This window comes from Patagioenas fasciata, chromosome 4, assembly GCF_037038585.1.
Source record: "Patagioenas fasciata isolate bPatFas1 chromosome 4, bPatFas1.hap1, whole genome shotgun sequence".
Lineage (NCBI taxonomy): Eukaryota > Metazoa > Chordata > Aves > Columbiformes > Columbidae > Patagioenas > Patagioenas fasciata.
The window spans coordinates 13,869,755-13,886,392 of NC_092523.1; the positions used below are offsets into that span (position 1 = coordinate 13,869,755).

The 16,638-nt window shown below is 38.0% G+C and overlaps 1 protein-coding gene across 7 annotated transcripts in view; it reads left to right on the top strand.

Moving 5' to 3' along the window:
• The window catches only part of JAKMIP1 (janus kinase and microtubule interacting protein 1), a 230,294-nt gene that overhangs the window by 193,532 nt on the left and 20,124 nt on the right, over positions 1 to 16,638 (top strand). For all 7 annotated transcript variants that reach the window (XM_071808562.1, XM_065836048.2, XM_065836046.2 and 4 more), the window contains one exon: positions 6,533 to 6,664. The gene's annotated coding sequence lies outside the window, so the exon portion shown is untranslated. The remainder of the gene's footprint in view (positions 1 to 6,532; positions 6,665 to 16,638) is intronic.

The following is a 16,638-nucleotide window of genomic DNA, read 5'->3' on the forward strand; positions in this document are numbered from 1 at the left end:
TAATCACAAATTTATAGGAGGATATGTTTAAACATGTATGGTTTTTATCCAGATTTCATTGCCTTTCCATTTTAGTTCATAAGTAACTCCTCTTACGTCTTTGAGAATGCCCCCTGAATTGTTGAATTTGGTTACACACACCATGTACAGCCATATAGGGCCAAAGGTGAAGGTTGATTGTGAAGTTTAAATTTTATTTTTATTCAGCACAAATTCCCAGTTGAAATATTTACCCATGGGATAGTATAAATAAAAGCAGCTGAAGAACTTCAAGGTGTTTTCGCTGGGACTTGGTAACATTCGCCTTTCTAAAACCTGGTAAGCAATAGGACTGTTGAAAAGTCTTTTTGTCACCCTGGGTATCAGGAAGCAGATGCAGAGTTGACTGCCATGCTACAAGGACAGTGTAATCCTCAGTCACGTGTTGGACTTAGTGGGAATTAACAGATCTTAAATGAATGTTCTTATTAGGAAGGACACTTTTCTTCTCCCCCATTTTGTGTGACAAGATCAATATCTCATCAGAGAAATCTTCAGTAGACAATATTTTGAGTGAATATATGAGAAATAATATTCTCTTGACTGCACTTGGGCTATAGGAAAAAGAGTTTTTCTGGTATAATGAGTGATAAGTAGAACAAAGATCATTTGGGAATAGAATGTAGCTGTTTGATCCATTTGATAATTTCCATCTGGATGGCATTTTCTTCCTTCAGTAAAGGGAACTGAAGCTGTCTATTTCTAGGCAATCTGTTCAGCTTTTTTCACTGGATAGGACAGTTTAGCTATTCCCTCCATATGGGCATACATTATTACATCTAACAAACATGTTGTTCATCTTTCATTTTATTCAGACATTCTAAGCAGTCTTAATCCCTGAGTGGGTTGAGATGGGCATTGAATATCCTCTTTTTTTCTTTCACCTCTCTCCAGAAATCAATAAAGGAGAGAGATCCCCATTACTCTGTACAGACACATGTGGATTAATTTACTAAAACAAAAGAAACTTTACTTGAGGGAGAGGAAAGGAAGAGGATAATGGGCCAAATTGCACTAGAGGAATACAGGTCTGCAAGTGTAGCTCCCTGCTGTCATGGGACCCAAGTCCCATGTGATCTCAGTCATAATTTAAGCAAGCTCTATCTCAAGACTCCCCCTCCTTTAGAACAGTAAAATATTCTAAACATTAAGAGAATCATTATAATTGTAAAATCTTGACTAATCAAAAATTTTCTTCATAAAACGAGGTGACGCTGGTTAATACTGTATTTTTGCCACTGCCCTGAGACTGCTGGATCTTGTGCATTTTTAGCAGAGCTTTCTATTTATCTTTTTTATGTTTTTGGCTGAGGCATCCTGGGCCCTTTGATTAGCTTTCAGGAAGAACTGTCTATCAGAGGGCACAAATCAGAGCTGCTCCACTCTGACACGCTGGGTGGGCATTGAAGTCTGTACTGTGATCCCCATGCCAAGCATAGTCATTGCAGCATGAATTCCTGACATCCAAAATGTCTTGAGGAACTTGAGTGCAATAACCACATAGGCGCTGGTACTTTGACCTTGGGATACTTTTGTTTGAAAAGTGATTCTATTCTCTGGATCATTATTTTTTTTGGGAAGTGTTAGTGTCTAAAACCTTTGAAAAAGTACTGAAATATGTTCCTAATATCCCTGTGCATAAGAGCAGGAGCGAGTAGTAGTAGTAGTAGTAGGAATTGCTGCTCTACTGGCTGTAGTTTAAGAGGACAACCCTATTTTCCATATTAAATCCAAGCTTGGCAATTTTTTTTATTTGGCAAACCCATGTGATATATTCCTGCAGAAATGGACTGTTGTGTGACTGAACGGAGCCAAGAAAAGGGTCAAAAATTAAGAAAAGGGTGTAACTCAGTGCCTGGTGTTTTAGGGGCACATCTTCATCCTCTCCTTGCTCATGGTCCTTAGATACTGCTTATTATCTCTCTTGGGTTGGTATGACTTGCTGGGCTCTTTCAGCAGTGAGTTTGAGTTTTGCCTTACCATACTGAGTATCCCCAGTGGATGCTGCTGTTGTAGATGTATGTGGGTAGCTCAGCTGGGAGTTCACCCACAAATCAGTTTAGAATTAAAAAAACATTTTGTTGTTGTCACTAATAGTCATTTGCTCTATCAGCAAAAGTTGCCACCCCTACATCAGGTCCATGAGAGTATGAATGGCTTCCAAATGTGCTAATTCAGCATCAGAACTTTGATTCTAGCACCAATTGCTCCTTAGCATTTTGAATCTGAAATTGTTCTTAATTTTGATATTTGTGAAACAGATGTAAATTGAGACCTCTAGCTTGCAAATACTCCCATGATCTAAAGAAGTCTGTGAAGGATGATTACACTCCATTTTCAGTTGAGGCTTATAATGATTCTGTTAGGGTGTGGTTCACAGGGAATTTCAGTTTATTGGCAAATATGTATTTCATCAGTTAATTATGAACTTTGGATTTCAATGCCTAACTTTTTTCCATTCTCTTTGCTGCTTGTTGGTAATGTTCAGGCCGGACACAAGTAACCCCAAAGGGCGCAAGATCTGACTGCTTACATGGTGGGTTTAAAGTGAGTCCAGGCCATAATGCTCATGTTTGGGATGTGCAATCCAAAAGACAAGAGAAATTTTAAACTTCCAGAAAATACTTTTTTTCTTGTTCTGACATTTAACAATCTGTACCAGTGAACAGAGCCATGTCACAGGCAGCTGAGAAGAAGGCACTTGGCTCTTTCACAACCTGCATCTGATGCCCCTCTAACATGGGGAGGGGATCCCACCAGACCTCACCTGCCAGCTCCCAAACACAAGGGTTTTCTGATACAGTTAAGCCAGATCTTTCTGCTGAGAAGTTTTGTGATTTCTTGTGGCTGGAAATAAAGGATTTAGCTTTAATTCCAGGCTAGCTTAGCTGTCTGTCACCTTCAGGAGTGCTTCTAATCTCTCGTAGTGACAGGAGGTGATGGAAAAGAGACTGTTTGGGTTTCTGGTCGCGTGGGATTTCATTATTCATGGAGTTCACAAGCCACACTGAAATTATGAAGGATTTAATCCCAGCAGGCTGAGTTAGCTAGAAGTGTTTCTTTCTTACTCACTTTAAAGGAGGTAAGGAGGGAGAGAAAAAAGACATAATGAAACAAGAATCTGTCCAGGAGCAGAAGCAGAGGCAGAAGAGATGAAGTTATGTTGGGGAGGAAAGACTAGAAGGACAACAGGTAGATGCGTATCAGGCAGGACAAAGATTAGAACCTGAATCCTCCTTTCTCAGTTCTGATTACTATGTTTTATAAATCTGTATATATTCTTAATCCTTTAGTATGTATTTATTTTTTTTCAGAAAAGCATAGTTAAAGCCAGAAGCATTATGATTTATGGTGAGGATTCAAGCAGTTTCCTCCAGCAATAGAGGGCTTTTAATGCTGATAAATGACCCATATCAGAAACAAAAATAATCTAAGTACTGTAATTACTTGTCTTTCTCCATGTTGGTGTTTCCATGGAACATTTTCAGTTTGTTGGGGGAGCAAAGCACAGTAACACCAGAAATGTTCTGGATTGCCTTATGTGTGTATTGCTCAAGAAGCAATTATGAAGGAAAAAAAAAAGATTCTCAATTAAATTTCTTGTGGGTGAATTTTAGTAAGCAAATGTTGTATGACACATTAGGTTATTCTTTAAAATAAGAAGAAAAGGAGGATTTGTGGAGTTTCCTTCTGTTCTCAGAGTTTCAAGAACTCATGGTTGAGACAGTTAACGCACACATTTTTCATGTGAAATTCAGTCTCACCATATTGGAAGCCTTTGTGCCTCCACAGCACACAGTCAGGATTAGAAGTTTTCAGGTGGGTTGACTCAGATGTGGTAAACAAAATGAGACAGCAAAATGTGCTGTGTACTGAGGGCTGGGAAAACACATGTGCCTGGCAGTGTGGAGCCCAGGCACTGAAGGAACTCTTGGGGACGGGATGGGGGATGTGTCAAAATGAAGAAACAGGTATTGCCTAGGCAGGAATTCCCATTCATTTTGTTTGCTCACCTGGCTGTTGAGGAAACCCCATGACAACACGTTTTCAGCTGACAGACATTTTATAAGATTAGCTGTGACAAGTGCAGTATCTTGTTTTCCATGGAGAGAGATGATGCTTGTTACTGCTGTGTCACTTCAGTTGCGGTTGGGGACTTTCTTTTTCTCTTCCTCTGAAAGTATCTTTAAGTAAGCCAGAAGTAGTATCTGGCTAGTGAGCACTAGTTAAACAGACAGCTGATTTTTCCTTCCTTTGCCAAAGCCCTTAGTGCTCTCTTTGTGTTCTTTAAGATTTTATCCAGACAGATCATGGCTTTGTCAATCCTGGTGGTGTGTGATAGCTGGATCTTGCTAATATCTACACCCTGAATGAGTTATTAAAGTGGGCAGCATCATTCAGAATTTATTTTGTGCCCTGAAGCCTTCCTGAGACCTTTTTGTCGTGAGACAACAGCGGCTACTGCTGGCAAAAGGGGCTTTGCTGCTGCAGAGTCGTGGCAATGCAGGGGTTGTGCCAGTTGTGCTGTGTGGTACCCCACGCATGCTGACACTGTGCTGGAGACATCCTTTGAGCAATGAAGATACAGCATTCATATTGTTGATGCAGTTACGTTAGGCATAATTTCCTAAAAATTTGCTTTATTCTTACTTGCAAGGTTACATTCTTATGTATTCTACAGACATATACTAGAACACAGCTAGTGACGCAAATAGCCAAATCGTTATGTTGTTTCTCATGTTTAGAGAATGGGAACTTCCTTGTGGATAAAAGGATAGAAATATGCTTGTGGATAGAAAAGGAAGACCCATTAAAAATGAGCCAGCAGCTGAAAGCAGATACTTTGGGGAAGAGAAGAGAGCAGACTAATACTCTCTGGGACTTTCATCATTTGCTGCTCAAGTACTTCCTGAAGCAGAACTAGTTTCTATTGATTCAGTAAACCTTGATGGACTTTTCTTCTATTGGGTTGCCAAGTCTCTCTCAAACTTGCATAATTTTTTTTTGTATTTCCAGTGCACCATAGAAAGGAGCTCCATCACTTAATAACATGCTAAGAATCACTTCACTATTAACCCCTTAATAATGTTTTCATTAGCACACCTTGACTCTATTAATGCCTTGCTTCCCTCTCCGCTTAGATATACTTTTATCCAGGAATCAGCCTTCACTACAGAGTGTGAAGTTTACACAAGAATCTATCTAGCAAACGGAAGCTGTGCTTACTCTTAGCTTTTGGACTCAAATTTCCAAAGCCATTTCAGGCCCTATTTAGAGTAAATATGTTCAAAAGGTCCTAACAGCTTTTTTTTTTTTCTCTGAAATTGCAGACCTTAGTGTAAATTACCACTTACTATTTTTTCTTTCATTTTAAGTAAGAGAAAGTACTCACTGGGCCAATTCCAGAGCACAGTCCAAGCTTTTGGAGGTGTGACTAATACTGCAAGCTGTGTTCCTTATCTGAGCTTGGAAGATAAATCAGGCAACAATCGGTTGCAGGAAGGTGGACTGAGTTAGGAAATAAGGGGGTACCATTTCTGTTCTATTCCAGTTCTTCAATGTGAAATATTTGACATCTATCGTGTCTCTTTCTCCTCTGTACAATTCCGGAGTATTTTGTACTCTGGAATCCCTCAGCTTCACAAATTATTGTCTCAGGTTAGTACAGACCAAGGCAAAGTGAATAGGAAAACCTAAATGAAAGTCTGTTCTTGTCAGCCTTTTAAAGCTGTGTATGCAAAATTAACATCTTCGTGCTTCCTCTTCCTTTTTCAATTGCTACCTATTCCGAAAGAACTTTTAAAACCTAAGCCTTTATGTCTTTTAGACACATTTCTACTCCAAAATGCCAAAATACTTATTCTGCTGCTGAATATTAAGAAATACAGTGAAACTTTTCTGGTTGAAGTGTTGTTTTTTCTCAGAGAAATTGAGAATTCAACAGCTATTTTTTTTTTTTTCAGATATTGCCTTTTTTCCCATGCTATAGTATTGTACCTGCTTCTTTTCATTCATTATTTTCTTTGTTAAATAAAAGTCCCCTTTCATCACGGTAATTTTCCTACCACATGTGATCCAACACTTTAATGACAATTTTATTAGTCTGCCTAGCTAATACAGAAGATAGTGGCTGAGAAGAGTAACTGTTAATGTTTTGCAGTTCTCCAAAATATAGAATTAATAGGGAAATTCATGGTATTGTTAGGGAAGCGTTGATGCTAGATACCCATGTCCTTGTTGATCCAAAGCATTTAAAGCATGTGCTGAAATTGCATTGTAACTTGAAAGCTCTATTGGCCAGGGGGCTAACACTTGACAATATTAAAGTACAGATTCAGATTAAATGTTGTGCTGAACTAGAGACACTGTTAAATTGACTTTCCTCACTAAAAAAGATAAAAGCTCCAGCGTCTGTACTTACACTATGTCAGTGATTTGAAAAGATAATGAAAATGGTATTCTTGCTGTATGTTTTTTTCTGTTTTCTCTCCAGGGATGACTTTGCCTGTTGGTTTGGTCTACATTATTGAACAGTGGGGAGAAGCAGCCTGACGGTTGGTTCAAAGAGTCAGAGTTCAGATGATGAATTAGGATTTTGCAAATGACTTTCATTGCAGAATACAAGGTAGGTTAAATACAAATGAACGCTGAATGTTTTATCTCAAAAGACATTAAATAAGCTTTATTTATGCTGCTGCTTTTTTTTGCAGAGTTTCCTTTAGATAACTCCTGTATGCTAATTTTTCGAAGTGTTCATTTTCAAATAAAGCACATTGATCTTGAAACACTCAATAAAATCAACATAACCATTTCTGATGATATATACAGATCTGCCATTTTTTGCAGAATGATCACTGACATGTAACCTATTCTGGTGCCTTACAATTTAAAAAAAAAAAAAAAAAAGAAAAAAAAACAGCAAAATATGTAGAATTATATGTCATCTATATGATTGCCCTATTTTTAGCTGAAATATCAAGTTTAATTATATTTCCTATTCACACTAGAAGGCTAGATTTCTCTCTCTTCATTGGCTCTGGTCCAGCACTTGGACATAGACAGGACTTGGGTTGTAACACTGTTGCTGAGTCATTTGTATCAACTATTTACCTGTCTCTTATGAACTATGTGATGCTTTGTCACGGAAGCACCCCGAGGCTGGTTTAAGGGACAACAGAGTCCAAAACAACTTTTATTAAACCGGTGAGAAACAGGGTTTTAGCACTCCAAAAGTGACTTAAATATAGGTTCGGATATCAGTTGAGGAAAATTATTAAGGGGTAGCAACTAATACAACAGGTGGTCCACAGTGTGCATGCACGTGGCTTCACCCAAAACAATGCCGGAACCGTCTCTGAGTCCGGGAAGAGTACACACTTGCCTGAACTTGGTGTGGGATTATTCTTAAAGAGACACAGGTACTCGTAGTGAGTACAGAAAGTGTACGCTCGCGATTCTGCGAGGGTAAATTTATAATACACTCGCAATCCTGCGAGGGTTAATTTACTTACACGTGCAAATGTGCACGGAATACTACACGTGCTTATACGGAAGCATCGGAGGAAAATACACTCGCGATTGTGCGAGGAAATAATTTAAAGTACGCGTGCAAATGTGCACGGAAAGTTACTCGTGCTTGTATTAAACACGGAAAGTTACACGTGCATATGTGCACAGAAAGGAAAATACACTCACGATTGTGTGAGGAAATAATATAAAATACGCGTGCAAATGTGCACGGAAAGTTACTCGTGCATATGTGCACGGAAAAGATAAATATACTCGCAATCCTGCGAGAAGTTTTACTCACACACATGGCAGCAAGGCAAGCGGAGTCTCCATCCCGGGGAGGGGGCTCTCGGCGGCAGCATCTTGCTTGTGCTCTGAGAGACCCGCGACAATGGGCAGAGTCTCAACGAGAGTCCCGTCTTTTATAGGCTGATCAGACCTGACTGTAGGCATTCCAGAAGCTTCTCTGCACCCCCACACCGGCTGTGGGGTGCCCCTGAAGCCTCCAGACATCCCCCACACTGACCGCAGGTGCCCAGCGGCTCACTGGCACCTTGGCACTCCCTTCTCCTAATGGCCCTGGCCAGGGTGCTCTGGGGCCAAACAAAAGAAACTGTTAGCCTCAAGTAGCAGAGAGAGGGAGATGTACCTACTCCTTCCGTACTGAAGGAGGGCGGGGAGAGAGGGGGGTTTGCATTCTACCACATGCTTCCTTTGGTGACATTCAAGATCCCTACACTCTTAAATCTAGTTCCCCCTTTACTATGCCTTTAAAATACAGTAGCTTTACCTTTTACTGAGGTACAGAGAGATTAAACTCAAGGTCATGTGTGATCTGTAGCAAACCAGGGTATCAAAGTCTCGTCTAAATCCAAGGGCAGTGCAATAAGCACTACATCTTCTTATGACAGGAAGGAAGAGTTGCTAAATTAAGCTTTACCCAATACAAATCAATGTACTAAAAGCTGACATGTAGTTTTAATGGGAAATTGATTTATTTGTATTAAATGAATTTATTTATTGTGAAAGGTGCCAGACTGATTACCTGTGAGATTCCAGAATCCTATACTCATCAATGGATGCAATTTACATTTATATAGCTATTGAAACTTATGTAGGCTTGAAAGAGATACTTTTCTACAAAAATTAGAGTTCATACTTCAATGTTTTGATTGTCTAAGTGTTTATAGTACTATTAATGGAGGAGACATGCTAATTCAGCTCATTATGAGAGACTGAGGACTTATTTCCTACCTGCTGCCCCATCTCCCTCTATCACAAATCAGAAAGTTTCCTCACATTCACAGTAAGTTCAACGTTTCCTCTGGTCAGTCCCATTAGGCTCCTTCCTCATTTCACTCATATGGTCATTTTAAGAAGTACATATGTGCTGACTGATTCAGGATCACTTGCCCCTTTTTTTCTCATGAAAACTGAAATCCCTTTTCAATTAACTGTTGAAAATGTGTTCTTTTGTCAATACATAAATTTACTACATTTTGTTCTTTATACTAGTTTGGTATTGATGCAATATTGAAGGTGTACAGGGCATTCTGCCACTGTTATCTGTAGCTTGAAATTATGTTCCCCTTGCAATTCTTCCACATCTCCCTATGCATAATTAATTTTAAATATATGTCTTTGCTGCCCTTTCTAGTTCTCTAAACATAGTCCAATTTAATGTTGTGTCACTTCTTGTCATCCTGTCACTTGGATTTATGCATGTATTATCTGAAATGACTTGTGAACTTCCAAAGTGATGCTGTTTCCATCTTCTTATCAAGGGCTTAATCCTGCCTTATTAAAGACAACAGTAGATCCATTTTCTTTATTAGGAACAGTTTTCATACTACAGCAATTTCTGTAACTTGTTTAAGAAAGACCTCCGTACACGCACACATCATAATAAGACAGTTGTTGAAGAATTATGATTGCTCATGGTTACCATATGTTTGTGTCTGTTTTTTTGACTCAGCATTTATACTATGGTACACATGAGAATTTTTGGTAAGCAGAGATTGTATATGGTTTAATGGCTGAAGCCCTTGCTCAGTATTACACTAAGTGCTGATTCTTCAAGCTCTTGAAATCCATTGCTTCCTGAGGATTAATTTGCCATGCAAAGGTGAAATTGAATCTGAATGGCTCAAACTGAACTGAATGGACTGAAGATGTAGACACCGACTTAAAAGAGGATTCAGATATATCTGCACAGCCCCAAGCAGATGGGAGCTGGCAGGAGCATGTGCCACTTCATTTATGCAAGAAGCACTGGGTCAAGTCAGAGACATTCCTACAGCTTTCTGTAGCATGAGGCACAGGCAGATCAAGCTGGCAGCTTCTTATGAAAGCCTAGAAATGTACTTTGCTTGAAAATAGCATGAGATTTGACTGAATGCCAAAGGTGTTTAATTATTTAAAGATGCTTAAGAAAGTCAGTTACCTAAATATGCATGTGGGGGCAAAAGAGAGTAGTGACTATAGGATTTCACCTAATATATTTAGTCTGGGCTTTACAGTTTTACACGGCTTCTGGTTGCCCTTCTGCAGTCATTGATGGGTGTGAATCGCAAGATGGGTTTGGATCCAGACATTAGAAATCTTTTTTAGGACAATTTCTAGTTATCTATGTGGGTACCGCAGCTGTGCTAGGGTCAGAGAGGCTTTTATGTTGTTCATCTCCAAGCCTTACGGAAAATCTGCTTGCCATCTAAGTCCATTTATTCAAATCATTATAAAGTCAGTGCGATGAAACATAAATCACCCTTTAATATGTACCTAAAGGTTCATGACCACCAAAGGCAAATATCTATCCTATATTAAATCATTTTAATACTTTGTGCTTTTCACATCAATGTTTTACCTATTTTTGTTCTGTGCCACAGTTATACACAGATGAGGAATTATATAAATGCCATGTGTTCAGCAAGTATCAAGGTAACCCAAGTCTTTGTTGCAAGATATTATTTATTCTATTAATATTTAATGTGGATGAACCACTGAACTATATAATTTGATAGAAATGTGTGTGCTGCTCCCTGAATACCCCTAATGCTGTCATGCTTTTTTCCACTTTTTAGAAGCAATATAAAGGAATAGACACCAAATACTGTGTTCTGAAAAAAAAGTGTATAACAAGCTAATAGGACTTGGTTTTACACCTATATTTTCCTGACAGATTTTCTGAAACTTTCCTGAGGACTCAGCAGTGTCTCTTAGCCAGTTGTTTGCCTGGGGACTTTATGGCACACCAAGGTTGGTTCCCAGCACACAATGTGCAAGGTACCTTCTCAGATACATATCAGCTTCTCCTGGGATTTATGGTTCTTCCCCCAGTGAGCTCCAGCAGACATTAAGTTAGTCATCATGAGCAGAGACACTAGGTCAGTTTGCTCTTGGTGGCATTGCTCCACGCTCATTGTTGGCTTTGAATGCTGAGGTAGTTTCTGGGTCTGTTATGGCAGCTCTTTAACAGCATCATGTGAAGTTATAACTGTAAGTACACTGACATGGGGTTTGTTTCCCTAAGCTACTTAGAATTCATCCTGAATATTATTCAAAACAAATTCTGTGAAATCATCATCTGTGTTGCTTTGCCTGTATGTCCTTTTTCCCATGTCTTCATTGTCTGACATTATTTGATCCAGTCTGCGATCTAAAAATGCGTTAGCTCATTTGACCCTTTGTTTCTCATGTCAATGTCCTGCGTCTGTCCATAGAAATTCAGTAGAGTATATTTTTCCCACTGCAGGTATTGTTTCCTTTCTCTGTCTTCCTACCTATGTGTCAGGTGTATGTGCAGGTGATAGAAGTACGATAAAAGAATACGGAACTGCTAAAAACCATACACCCATGTGAAAACTAGTTATCTTCACCCAATCTCTGCTCCAGGGGACTCTACCAGCACTCCATGTCACTGACTTAGGAGATGCCATTAAAAATACAGCAGGCAATTATTTTTTTGTAATTATTGTGAAATTTTAACAGATACAAATTGCTTCTGTGTGGGTTCTTAGAAGGGGGTCACAGATATGTCAAGGATAATTGTTTGAAGTCCAGGATATTATTGTATTCTCTTCCACAGGAAAGGGGGAACTTTTTTCAATTATTTAACACATTCATTTACATAAAGTTTGAGATCATAGACTTGAAGCCATCATTTTTAGCATAAAGGAACTAAATTAATTTTTAAAGAATTTTATTATAATTTGTGGGCTCTTTACAACAGAAATCCAGATGCCCACACCTAGAGCAGTGAGGCCATGAGGTACTTTGCCACAAATATGTTTTACATATTTCTAAAGAATGACAAGTAGAGAATAAAGACTTCTTCAGATTTCTTCAAGTGGTCTGACACTCCTGTGTAACCTAAATGTTCTAGAATAAAATAAAACTCAATACTATTTATCCTCTGTATCTCATTTCATGTACCCCATATTGCATATACATATCATGTAGTACACAAAGTACTGCAATCTCTGCTGCTGCAGTCAGGTAAAACTCCTTTCAAGTCAAAAGATTAGTACTAGTTTACTGACTTGGTCTAGTATTGAGTCAGAAAACATTCCCTAGTGAGTAGAATTGCTAAAAAAGGCTGTAGGAAACAAACTTATTGTGCAATTAATGCTTCTTCTCTTTCCAGACTGTCTTAGAAAACTCATGCTCTCTGTATATTTTATATCAGTGTTCAAACTATTGATGTGGCTTGATTTCTGAGAAGACAAGTGACCAGTGCAGTCATAGGAGCAACGTCCCCTGATTTGAAGCACGGTCTTGCTCTGAAAAGCAACAGCCTGTTCCCAGCTCATGTAAAGTAGCAGTTGTATTCTTCATGTGAAAGTTAATGCCGATACTTATCCTCAGAGCATCTCTGTGCAAACCCATGCTAGTGTCTTTATTTTAAATATATGTATGTTCCAATGAGGAGAGACTTTTATGCCAAAGAACCTGTAAAGGGTCAGTAGTACATCAAGGTAATTCAGCAGAAAAGCATAAAATGGTTTTGTGCTATTTTTCTTTTTCTACTGGAGCATCTGTGTGTGATTCCTGACTAGATATCATGTATCTGGGTGAACAGAGTTTCAATGTCTTGTTAAAGGCAAGTTCCAAGTGATGACAGATGGAGTTGGAGCTAGGATTAACTGTAAGGAAAATGAGAACTGAGGGTATTTTATTTCAGTTTTAAAAATCAAACCTCCTACCCTGGTTAACACTGAGATATTTGGATTTGATACAGATTGATAAGGAGATTACCAGAGCAGAGATATAAAGAGCAATCTCGTATTGCCTGATTAGGATCTGATTTTATTCACTGTAACATGGAAAAACTGTTAGTAAGGGCACAATAAGAGAGTACTCAGTTATGGTAAAGTTTACTTTGAGAATTTAATAAAATTTATATGTAAAAATTTGAAGGTTAGAAATACAGGGAGTTCAAAGTTTGGAGGATCTTCTGAAGCTTGTTTAAGAAAGTTATTATTTCACTTAATAAAGAAAGAGGCAAACAATGTGTGTTGGTGAAGAGTGGAGAAAAATACTGGCTAGGTAGAGAGTTTCTCTGACAGAGAGATTTTAGTCAGGTCCTTCTATGGTAAACCAAATGTCTTTAAAAGTCAGGTTCCTGCAATGCATGAAGGAACAAAATGAAATTGGATTTCCTCACCTAGTGCCTGATCTGTAAGATGTGACATCTGGGTTTGACTTTGGGTTTTGCTGGGAGAACATTACATAGTGCTGACTAACCAGAGAATTCCCCCGACCTGAGCAGTTCTGCATTATACACACCCTAGAATGCAAATGGAAATAATAAATACCTGCTGTTATGTCCACCTGCATGCCAGGCTGACACAAGTAAGTAACAATAGTCGTCTAAAAGTTTTTATTGCTTCAGTTTTTGAAATGCTCTGTAGTGCCTTTGAAAAGCCACCAAGTCAGCCCCTCAGCAGGGAACAGTTTCAGGTCCCTTAGTTTAAAAGGATATATATTATATTGTAACTTTTATGTATTAATAGGTATTTGGGTGTAAAGTGATCTTTTTTTACCTAGATCAGAGTGACTAATGTTCAGGCATGAACATGCTTTCTAATGTTCCCTTCTTGCTGTTCTGTCTCCAGAGAGGAGATTCTCTGATTTATTACTCCTGGACATGCCTCCCATGTTGAGTGTCCCTGCATAATACGTGTCCAGGGGAGGGCACAGGCTGTGCTGTACATCGCCACGGAAATTAAATCAGGCAGCCTGCTAGATTACAAATGCAAGACAAATTTGCCCATTTGAAAAACAATCTTGTTTGCTTTTGAATTTTTTAAAATTTTATTTTTACCTCTGAAATAAAAATGGAAAAACTATTAATTTCACACATTTGCAGGCAACTTAATCTTGGTGACAGATCTGACAAAAGGAGGTGACATTGATCCAGGCAAATACGAGAGAAATGTCTTCCTTGTTTATTCTGTAGGCTAGTCAAGGGAAAATAATTTCACCCACCTAAATGAGAAGTGGTTCTTGGGTGTTTGTGTCAGACAATAGATCCTGCATATTTTTTATGTTTCTTTTTAATTAATGTTTGTAAAGCTTTAATCAAAACTGCTCACAAAATATCTTTGAAATCTCTGATTATACTGAATATCTTATTCAACAGATGCAGATTTAATATTTGAAAACATTTTAATATAGCTTAAGACCCCTCTTTTTTTCTCAATATAAATGTCATCTGACCTATGCCAGATAAAACTGACAACTGTGTTGGCAAATACCGTATCAGACTGTAGTAAGTGAATAGAAAACTAATGAGGAAGAAAACTACTTGTCTTGGATAAAAGCAAGAGTTCTGTGGCTGCTGATCTGCAATACTTTTTTATTCCATAGCTTTTATAATAAATGAATGAGTCACATTGTAGTGGGGACAAATTGATCCAACACATTCATATGAGGGTTGTTGAGGGGTCTACAGAGGTGAAGAACTAATGTGCTATGTACCATGTCCCCATCTGGACACTCAAAGGCAGGTGTTTCCTCATGTTTACCTCAATCTTTTGCTGTTAAGAGAGTTCATCTGGGGGAAGACGCAGAGTGAGCAATGAGAGAATAATGCAAGAAGTGAAGTAATACTTCCCTCAGGCTGCACGGGACAGTATGTCATCTTTCTTGAGCTTCAGGCTCAGCAAGAGATAGAAATTGTTATTTAAACTTTAGCTAAGAAATATATATATACATTAATTGTAACAACATGAGTTTTGCTTTTAACTATAGTAGCTGGAATATTTTTCAGATGGAAATGTAACTTTCTTTCGTGAAAGTGTCTCTTTAAGTTGTATATTAATTTATGTAGCACCATTTATGCAGTGCACCATATGCTAGTGATTCTCTCCTTTCCAGATTGGACCTCACTGATTTTCAGGAGTAACATGAGGAGTAATGTCTGTAGTGCCAAATTTACAAAGATACAGAGATAGATGTCAGGTTGGTGTAAATCCCTAACTTGCATTCAGACTGGATGTATTGGCCTGAAAATGCTCTCCAGCTGCTGATGGCATTCTGTCAATTGAGCAAGACTGAAGCTGTTTCAAAATCAAGACCCCCAAACTTGTATGGTATAGATATTTGGTCCTTAACACTATTTTTGTGCTCTGTCTGCTTCTGTTGCACTCCATTACTTGTTAAGTTAGACAAACCCAAAAATATTATTGGAAAGTTAACATTTCAACTTTAGATGCTTTTGTTGTGTTTTAGATGCTTTTGTAAATCACTAAAGGCACCTTCCGAAACCTCAGTAGGTCAGCTTCTATGACAAGAGTGTTCTGTACCAAAATATTAAAGTCTAAATAAAAATATATTTCCTTTCTCCTGAATAACTTTCATAGATAGGAAATGCCTTTAAAAGCAGGTATTTGCTGAAAATCTGAACAAAAAAATATTTGTAACCATGTATTTTTCAGACAGATGCAAACATACGGTCTTTGTTCTTATGATCATAAAATCTTGAAAAAGCTGTGGTAACTTGGGACTGAAAGGTTATTTGCTGTTAACAGTGTTATTAAATACTTACTTGCCTGTTTTTAGTAGCAATAGAACAGCTCCTATTGAAGTCAATAGTAAAAATATATTTCACTTCAGTTAAGCAGGATCAAAGCTCAAATAAACAAACGATTTCCATCTTGCTTATGGTGCTCTTCATAAAATATTCATTTTTTATCCTTTACATGTAAGTAGAGCCTCCTGAGACAGAGCTTTGCTTCAAGATCAGGAGCATGCTATACTATCTCTGGTTGCACTTTAATCTAGAAGTGACAAACAGGAGAGATTGATCGCTTCAATTTGAGTAAGCCAAGTACCACATTAATTCTTTAACAAAGGCAGCACAGACATGATTGCCTCAGATTTAAGAAATAAAATATTGACTTGGTTTAAAATACATTCTTATTTAGCTTAAAATATTTTAATATCACCATAGAGATGGGAATACTTTGTGCACTGCAGTACCATATCAGCAAAACTGCTGAAGTGTATGTTTAAACAGATGATGAAATTTCATGAACTTCAATAGCAAAAGGCATTTATCCAAAGGTATAGATAAACTGAGGAGCTAAGTAGGTGTTTAAACATTGGGGCAGTTCTTACATCCTTGTTTTTACAAGGAGACAAGATGCAGAAAGGCTGAGTAATTTCTCCAACATTTCCCAAGAAGTCTGGTGAGGAAAAAGAAGCTGAAGCCAATTTTCTTGTGCTTTAGACACTAATTTAGACTGAAGAGTTACCTGCAAAGTCACCCTTAGAATGCAGAGCGTCAGCACTGGTATTTATCAATGCAAATAGTGGTGCGATGGAAAAAAAACAAATAAACAGTGTTTGCACCACAAGGGGCTTTTACTAGACATGTTTTTACACAGATATTTTATATAAGATATTTTATACTAGTTTTATCAACAAAAATTACTGAAACTTTTAACACAAAAATAATGTATAAAAGTTTTAGTCAGGACTTTGACATGTTTGTCCATATTTTTCTTTTTCTTTGCGTTGTTTTTAGAGGCTATTCGACCCTTTTCTGCAAAAGATTAGAGAGATGGACTAGGATTCAAAGGAGCGTTG